This window comes from Pseudonaja textilis, chromosome 7, assembly GCF_049901715.1.
Source record: "Pseudonaja textilis isolate UNSWEBS1 chromosome 7, rPseTex1.2, whole genome shotgun sequence".
In the NCBI taxonomy this organism is placed as follows: domain Eukaryota; kingdom Metazoa; phylum Chordata; class Lepidosauria; order Squamata; family Elapidae; genus Pseudonaja; species Pseudonaja textilis.
The window spans coordinates 31,188,584-31,198,467 of NC_141996.1; the positions used below are offsets into that span (position 1 = coordinate 31,188,584).

General features: G+C 36.2%; 1 long non-coding RNA gene across 2 annotated transcripts in view; it reads right to left on the reverse strand.

The window, feature by feature from the left end:
• LOC148125292 (uncharacterized) overlaps positions 1 to 9,020 on the reverse strand; it is a 33,971-nt gene extending 24,951 nt beyond the window's left edge. For both annotated transcript variants that reach the window (XR_015744413.1, XR_015744412.1), the window contains exon 1: positions 8,915 to 9,020. This is a non-coding gene — a long non-coding RNA (uncharacterized LOC148125292). The remainder of the gene's footprint in view (positions 1 to 8,914) is intronic.
• Positions 9,021 to 9,884: the final 864 nt, after the last annotated feature.

Consider the following 9,884-nt stretch of genomic DNA (forward strand, 5'->3'; position numbering starts at 1 on the left):
ATGGGGAAATATTGGATGAAAAGAGTGAACTTAAAACAATGCAAAAACTAGAAGAACAAGGCATAAAGATGAATTGGTTTTCATATGCGCAAATACATTCAAGGTATCTTATAGATTCTAAAGCGGAGGGATTTTATGATAAATTGACTGATTTAGACAGGATCTTGATAGGTACTGATGAAAAAGTGATTAAAAAATTATACAGTTATTTGTTGGAAATTTTATTAGAGGAGGAACAAGTTAAAGAAACGATGATTGTTTGGGGGAAAATTTTGGATATGGGATTGATTTGGAGAAATGGGAAAAATTGTGGTCTCAAAATTATAAAATGACAATGTCAACAGCTTATAAAGAAAACTTGTATAAGATGTTTTACAGGTGGCATTTTCCCCCGACAAGAATTGCAAGAATGTTTAAGAACAAATCTGAAAAGTGCTGGAAATGTCATCAGATACCTGGCTCATACTACCATATGTGGTGGACTTGTGAGGACGCTAGAAAATATTGGACTAAGATTTGCATATGGTTGGAAAAAATGACAAAGACACATATAGACTTGAAACCAGAGATTTTTTATTGGGAATCTTACCTGATATATATAATAAAAATTTGAAGTATTTGATTGTAAATATATTAACAGCGGCTAGGATTGTATTTGCTAAAAACTGGAAGAGTGAGAAAACTCCATCAGAGGAAGAAATTATTAAGAAAATATTGGATTGTGCTGAAATGAGTAAATTGACATTTGAAATCAGAGAACAAGAAGATAAACAATTTTATGAAGTTTGGGATCTTTTTTATCAATGGTTAGATAATAAAACACAATAATAGAATATTCAGATTTAGCATAAAAAAATTTTTCCTTTTTTTTTCTTGATATTATCTTTATAAAACATTATCAAGATAGATTTGGTATGATCTTATGATTTATTGCAAAATAAACTAAGTAAACTATAGTTATCTCGTTAAAATATGAATTAACAAAATTATAGATAAATGATTTTTTTAGTGATGATATTAGGTTATATAATTATTGATTGATAATATGAGCTATTATGTAATATAATATTAGTGACTAGGAAATGGATGCACAAAAAAAAAGTGGTAAACCAATCAATGCACTGTATGTAAATTTATGAAGAAGGATGATATTTTTATGTTTTATGTGATATGTCTATGTTGTTTTGTTGTTAAAATAAATTTTTTTATATAAAAAAATAATAATTGGTCATTCTGTGATGACCCAGGACATGGCACAAAGGCAACAAGTCAAATAAGCAAGAACAGTCCCTTTAATACCTCCAACTTTGCCCCCAATGTCCAGGTTACCTTCGGCTAGAGAAAAAACTCTTCCAAGAACAGACTTTAAGTGGAGGAAATTCACTCTGAGAACAAAGTACATACAAACCTTAAATAAAAATCCACACAAACCAGGTTGTAGCAATTAACTTGACAGGGCAGGATAAGAAATTGCAGACTTGAAAGGCCAACAAAACACACATAGTTGAGAAGATGCAAGGAACCCAGAAAAGCTTCAACAATAACAGATAACTCACGATTTGCTTCCAACAACTTTGCTGTGTGTTTAAACACTGTGTTCCCAGCTACAGCTAATAAAGGGAATCAGGATTCTTTCTTCCCCCATAAGCCATGCAACTCACATTTCTCCCTTCTCTGTTCCTCCCTGTGTGCCCTAGGATGAAGAGGGGGTGGCCCTGAGTCTTCCTCTGAATTCTCTCAGCCTTGCTCTACCACTTCTCTGCTCTGCCCAGCCGAACTTTGTTTCTTCGAACCTTCCCCAGTTTCTTCCACAGCCAACAGAGCCACACTCCCACTCCTTGTCAACTGCTTGGCCTCCCCCAGGAATCAGATTCTGACAGGGGCATGACACATTCATGTGTGCTTTGGAGTTCCTTGACCTATAGATTTCCTTGTACCTTTGTTCCTTTGAATCTGTGCTTTGGACTTATAGATTTGAATTGAGCTTATCATGCTGTGATAACATTGATTCTAAGTTGATTGTCTCACATCTTTGACTAATTATTGACTTTGCTGGCCTTGAACTCCATTGACTTTGCTGTGAACAGATTCCTGAGGAACTGCACTTGCAGTTGGGACCTGGAGAATGACAAAGAGGCTAGATCAGGGGTCTCCAACCTTTTGGACCTCAGGGACCACCAAACTCATAATTTTAGATCCCAGGGACCAGTAACCGGTTCTGTGGGCATGGCCTAATTTGTGGGTGTGGCTTGGTGGTCATGTGACTGGCTGGGCATGGCTTGTATGTAAATATTATAAATATGTATATATGTATATAAATATGTATATAAATATTGAATTTTTTATAAAAAAGAGCAACTTTTACCCAAAATCAGGCAAAGCAGGCAGATTGAGTTGCTCACAGAATCATTCAGTGATCTCTCTATCTGCCATCAGCTAGCTCAGTCTCTCAAATTTGCTTGCCATGAGTCTGCACTGAATTTGCTTGGAAGCAAACCTTCAGTCCTAAGGGAGGTTTGGCTGTGCTGAGCCAAAGATCTAAAGATTAGCTAGAAAGCAAGAAATTCAACCATTTCCTGCTTCCTAGCTAATCTAAATCTCCCAGCACAGCGGAAGAGATGATGGTTGGAAAAAGGAAAAATAGCAATTTAGCAGGCAAGTTTACTGGGTAAGGAGTGAGTTCCCGTGGGCCATGTGGACAGCACAGCCTTGTGTTTCTGCACAGCCTGGATTAATTGCTTTTGGGGGGTGCTCTGCGGGTGAGATTTCTCTGCAGCCCACCAAAATTTTCTCATGGCCCACCAGTGGGCTACAGCCCACTGGTTGGCGACTGCTGGGCTAGATGATGTGGAATAAATATATTAAACCTTGCTTGTGTGTGGGCATGTGTAGACTGGCACAGAACAATCATACTGGCTGTCAGTTAAGGTTTGTAATATAGTTTACCACTACAGATTAAAAGCATAAAATGTATGAAATGTGTTGTGCATATGGAAAAATTCCTAACAAGTTATATATCTTTGAAGAAATTTGCACAAAAAAACTTACACCTTTCAGTTTGAACCTTTATAAAGATTTCAGATAATAGGGAAAATACATTTTTAAATTAAATTGACTAATTCACAAAATCAGATTTCAAGAGAAGCTGAAATTTACAGAAATTCCAATTCTTATCTTAGAGTTACTCCTAATGCTACATTTAAGTTCTTCTAGTAGTTTTAAGGCTAGGCAAGAATCCCACAGGGCAGAGGTAATAATGAATATGTTTATTCATCCTGGTTTCTTCTGAAATTAGATTAACTTTTCACACATTGGGTCCATCAAATAGGTTTTCTTATAAGGTATTATATAAGAACCTAAGGGCTAATGCTGAATCCTATGCTATTATGCCCTTAGATTCTGAATATCTCTGTATATAATATTATCTGAAAATAAAATGTTTTCATACTCTATCTCATCTACCTATAAAAAACTATCCGCATTACATTTATACACTACTCAAGAGCATGAAAAATGCATGATTAACTGGCAATCACTGAGTTATTATTTTGTACAGAAAGAGTAAATTGATTTTTGAATTCTTATTCTTCGTATGACTATAAAGTTAACATGGTTGGTAGCATGCCACTACGGTTCCATAAATTTTTCCATGTTCCAGTGGAACATGAAATAAATGTTTACAAATCTGTTTATTTGCACTATGTAGGCCCTTTTTAAATATCTTTGTAAAATGTTGGGAACATTTAGTATTCACCAGAGAAACTTTGCTGTACACTGTCACTTTGACTGAAATATGAGTTTATGTATATTTGATTAATCCTATTTGTGAAGCCTTTCCCAATCTGATGCTCTTCCAATGTGTTAAAATTGTGTTTACAGAATTTACAACCTATTCTGAAAGTTTATTGTATACTTTTAAATTTAAATTATTTTCAAGTTACTTTATTAATTACATTTACATAAATTTACTTTTATATATATGTTGAAATGTAAACAATATTGAGATTCTGCAGTGATTTAAGATATGAATTTGCACACTCAAGAAATTGATGGATGACAGATGTCATAGAGTGACTACAGAATATGAGCTGAGCTGATAGCAATTGCACTGTTTTTTTCCATGAGGAAATTGAAGTTATTCAGACAAATATTAAACATTATAACTGAGATCAGTATAGCCTGGAAAGACTTTCACCGCAGAGTAAATGTCAGGCTTCCGTAATTTCAACATTCAATAAAGAAAATGTTGAAAATGAGATTTTAGAAAATGAATGTGAAGAACAAAACAATATAGCAGGATTCAATCCAAAGAAAGACAGAGAGCATCAGAATAATAATAAAAGCAGTTCATCTGAATGTCTCCAAAGTCATACTTGGTCAATCAGATACTATAGAAAGTTCTAGAAACTGGATAGTCATTTACCTGAGGTCAATTTATATTTATTTTGAGAAAGTTTAAGAGTGTATTGTATTTTATTTATGCATTTGGATGAGGCTTCAAATAATATCTCCTAAGACTCTTGGAAACTTGCCCTGATCATTTCACAACTGGATAATTGCAAAATTCTCTATATGTGAATTCCCTTGAAGAACACTCCAAAGCTCCAGCAGGTTCAATATGTGGCAGTATAAGCAATAATGGGCACCTTCTGATAAGACCTTGTGTCACCACTAATATGGAGTTGCCAAATTGACAGTTAACTTTTGAGTTTAATTCAAGGTGCTCATTACTATATATAAAATCCTGTACATCAAAAGGCTGGATATCTAAGTAACAGTGGTGGGATTCAAATTTTTTTTACTACTGGTTCTGTCGGTGTGGCTTGGTGGGCATGGCTTAGTGGGCCTGGCTTGGTGGGCATGGCAGGGGAATGATACTGTAAAATCTCCTTTCCCACTCCACTCCTGGGGGAAGGTTACTGCAAAATACCATTCCCTCTCCAACCCACTAACCTGCTTTCCAGCTCCAGCAACAAAAGAAGACTCAGCCAATCAGCTGGACTCAGGAGGCAGAGAATAGATGGGGCAGGGCCAATCAGAGGTAGTATTTGCTGGTTCTATGAACTACTCAAAATTTCCACTACTGGTTCTCCAGGACTGCTCAGAACCTGCCAAATACCATCTCTGCTAAGCAAGTACTTGTCTCTAACTATTTCTGTTGACCAGTGCATTCTAGCACAATGTATATGCTCTTTGTTCCCAATCTTATGCACTGTCTTTTCACAGGACCAAGGAAGCATGCTCCCATGCCCCCATCATCTGGAACAGAATTTTCCCAAAGACAAGAACAATGTCCTCTCTTCCAGGATTCCAGAAATATTAAAACCTGGCTTGTTCCTGGGGCTAAAGTTAATTTAGCAATCTATTTGTCTAGAATGGTATAAAGTCTCCTGCCTGAGCAGGGGATTGGACTGGAAGACCTGCAATGTCCCTTCCAACATCGCAATCTATATCTTAAAAGCCACACACAACAGGCACCACTTAAATACCACATACAGAATAGCCCAAAGAACCCACTCTGCCAAAGAGAAGTTCCCTGAGAATGGGTTCCAGCACAAGTCCAAAAGATTGGAAAATGAAACCTCTGGTCCTGGTTACTGACCAGACTGGATCCTGTTAGGAATGACAGTCACCTAGCAGTTGGGTTGGATAGTCATTTAATACTGTTGTATCTTCAAGAGAATGTTGTAATAACAATTGACTGAGGTTCGTCCAACGGCCATAAGACGGAACCAGAAACCTGGTTTGTTCTTTTTTTGCATTTCCTTTGTTTGCCTTTTGCCTTTTGCCTGATCATCATTCTGCTTGAATTGCTGTGAGTCTTACAACTTTTCACAAACTCCGTTTACTGAACTTTGTTTATGATACTGGTAAAGAAAAGGACTTCAGTTTTGGATTATCCTTGGACTGATTATTCTGAATACTAACTGCTTTAACTGCATGTGATTTGGACTGTTTGTTGGACCTTGTTTACCTGTTTACAGGAAGTTAAATTTACATTTTACTATTCAGTGTATCTGTGTGCTGGTTGTGTGTTATTCATCACCATTCTCATTATGTTTCCCTTAGTGCACTCATTCTCCTAACGGGGAATACTTCAACACTGATTATGGGTCCAGACTCAGATAACTGAGAGTTAGTGTGAATACACAGTACCATATACAGACAGCTGTCTATTGTTTAATCTTGGGTTACTGTCCTGGTAAAGATGGCACAAGACCCATCAACAACTCTATCACTGATAACCCGGTTGGATGGAACAAACTATGTTTTCTGGTCTATGAAGTGCAGTCTACTTCTGCGTAGAGAAGGGTTATGGAATACAGTTCAAGATCCACCAGATGTAAATGCAATCAGAACACAGCCAAGCCCCCACCCAATCAAGTCACACCTCCACTAGTTAAAAGGAAGAAGCCGCTGCAAGCTCACATTACTCTGAGAAGCACAGAGCTGGAGACACAAGCCTGAAGATGATGAATGAGACTTCATTGAAACGTTGCCTAGATACTTCCAATTTTACACGGGAGAAAACCAAATAACCAAAGATCCACATACAAATACCCGTGAGAATCTCAGAAAACACACACACACACACACACACACACACACACACACACACACATATTGACAAACACTATACAGAAGCCTGATGATGGCAGATGAGACTCTGCCAAAACATTGCTACAACTTTAAAAGCACAACTATAATGACGTGGGAAAATACCCGAACAAAGCTGAATAATATATATGTGTGTGTGTGTGTGTGTGTGTGTGTGTGTGTGTTTTATCTTATGTTTTCACGCATATTTATTTATATGGTATTTAGGTTTCTTCGGATATTTTCCCATGTCTTAACTCGAAGACCAATAAAAACAGATCTAGATTCCCAGCCAATCAAGATGAGGAAAAAAACCATTCAAATAAAGCAGAATGCCAGCACCAAGTTCAAACAAAAAACAGCTGCTAAGCCTGACACACCAGAATACAAAGAACCCAATACACAAGCCTGAGGATGACAGATGAGATTCTGCCGAAACGTCGCTATAATAAAAGCATAAATATTAAGATGTGGGAAAATACCTGAAGAAACCTAATACCATACATATGCATGTGTGTGTGTTTGTGTGTCTATATCTATCTATCTATCTATCTATCTATCTATCTATCTATCTATCTATCTATCATCTATCATTTTTTTCTTTGAGGCCCATTGACATTGCCAAGGTATTAACTCTGCAACCATTAGAGATCATTACTGCTTCTTATTTGAGATCTGTAATGCAGGGGTGGGATTCAACCGGTGTTACTACTGGTTCGGTGATTATGTTTTCCATGCCCATAAGCACTTCATGTTTCACTTTCCAGATGCGTGCTGTGCACGCATGTAATAAAGCTTTAGCTGTGCCACTTGGACAGCTGATGAACATTACACGCAAGTACAAAGCGTTTCAAAAACCACATTTTTACTGCTTTTTCAAGCTCAGCTGTGCCACGCAAAGCAGCTGAAGTTGAAAAAGCAGGAAATAAAAGACAGGTAAGAGCCCAGGCGGGTGGGTGGGCCAAACAGCAGCAGACATAGAACCGGTTCTGTGTCTGCTGCTCTTCAAAGCTACTTGTTCTATAGAGCCGGGCAGAATCAGTAGCATCCCAGCCCTGCTGTAATGTCTTCCAAAAGTGCACATTGAATTAAAAAGGATTTGAGAGGTATTTAAAATCTGTGAAGTATAATAGCAATAGAGAGTTATATTAACTCTATATGCATGTAGAGTTATATACAGCTTCACATGCTTTATAGCACTCTGTAAGCTGTTTACAAATGTCAGCATATTGCCCCCAACAATCTGGATCCTCATTTTACTAACCTTGGAAGGATGGAAGGCTGAGTCAACCTTGAGCAGGTCAGGATTGAACTCCTGGCAGTGGGCAGAGTTAGCCTGCAATACTGCATTCTAATGAATAGTTAATTGTTTTGACATTAGGTATGGCAAGTTTGAATACACAGTAATACCATATGGATTAATGAATTGTCCCAAAGTTAGTTTATTCAATGTATTTCAAAATATTAATTTTAATAGTCACTATTAGACCAAAATGTCAAGAAAGAACATCATTTTAAAATCACATTTTTGTGTTTTAATTATTTTGGTAGTCATGAACAGTCTTAAATAAAATACTGGAACAGATTATGGAAACTCAAGTTCCTGATGTTACAGTTGAAATATCTGATTTCTGATCCAAAACCCATGATGCCAACTGATCCATAATTAATTACTTAAGTATTAAGCTAGAGAGCAACAGAATTCATTGCAGCTCTTGTTCAGAATACAGATACTTAATACTATAACTAAAACAGCTCAACCTTTATTTTATCAGTCCACTTTTATGAACAGGCAATTATTTTTTTATGAAATAAAAACTTAAGCATCTTTCTATTTGAGGTAGAAAAATGTATACAATATATATTGGTACTGAAAGACATTAGTATTTTTATGAGTGACATTTCAATGACAAACTCATTAATAGATCCACAGGCAACATTCAGCTTGATAATATTAATTCCATATATATCTTACCAGGTGATGTATTTCCCCCCATTAACAATTATGGAAAGTTCAGGAACAAAATGAATAGTATGAAAAATAGAGACAGAACATGTCATATTTTTGATGTTCTGTCTCATAGAGACAGAACATGTCATATTCTTTGATGTTGCTAAAAAAATAAGAATTACTGGATTTATTAGCAGCAAGTTCTAATTTAAGAATTTGGTATGACAATTGATGGATTTACATGAACTCTACTTGTCAATTTATTTTGATTTCCAATTCAAAATTATCTATATTAGAGAACCAGTTTTTTTTCTAGTGGTTAAGACATCAGGCTAGAAAGCAAGCAACCTGGAGTTTAAGTCTTACCTTAGCCATGAAAGTCAGCTGGTTGACTTTGGGTAAGTCATTCTCTCTCTCAGCTCAACCACCTCACAGGCCTGAGCCCCTGAGTATATTAAAGGCCTTATTTATTAACTGTGCTAACACATCCATGGCAACAATTCTACTTGGTAACATATATATTTACTTTTTATTGTTTAACATATTATTGATTTGTTGCTATGCTCTATGATATATGCTCTGCATAGTCACTTAGGAGTAACTTAATTAATTAAATAAATAAAAGCAAAACACAAAGCCCAGGTTTGCTTACTATCGAAAATAAAATGCGAACAGAAATGAAAGAAATAACGTATTAAAGGAATTGCTAATATTGCAATGATGTGGAGTCTAAATAGGATAAGTGAATATATGACTGGATTATCATGAAACTGAAAGAAACAATTAGGGCCTTGCATATTATCCCCTACTTTCTGCAGAAATAGCTACAGCATTGCCTGACAACAACCAGAAAAAGGAAACTTTCTTAGGTATTGAGTTCCATTGTCAAAAGGTTTTTATTATAGAAAAACTTTAGTTAGTTATTCACTAGGGTTATTTGGAGAGTAACTAAATAATAGAATGAACATTAGAATATTGTGAACTAAATCTGTTGAATAAAACATAGATCTAACAATAGGGAAGCTAAACCTTTTCCACTGTCACATCCACACCATTCGATACCACCGACACCAACAGAACTGTACTAAAAAAAAGAGGACATCCAAGTGTGTTGTCATTTTGAAGGATAGGATATAAAAAAGGGAGAGGGGGAAAAAAGCTGGGAAAATGTCAGTATGTCATAGAAAACTCAGATGGATTGTGAAAGCAATATTTTCCAGTTTTCAATCTGAAGGCTTTCATTACTTCTAATTAGTGAGTTCACTGTGGTGCCCCTTTTGGGAATTTGTGGGGTTCCTGTGACCAACAAATTTTGGGATCCTCTGGCCTAATGATT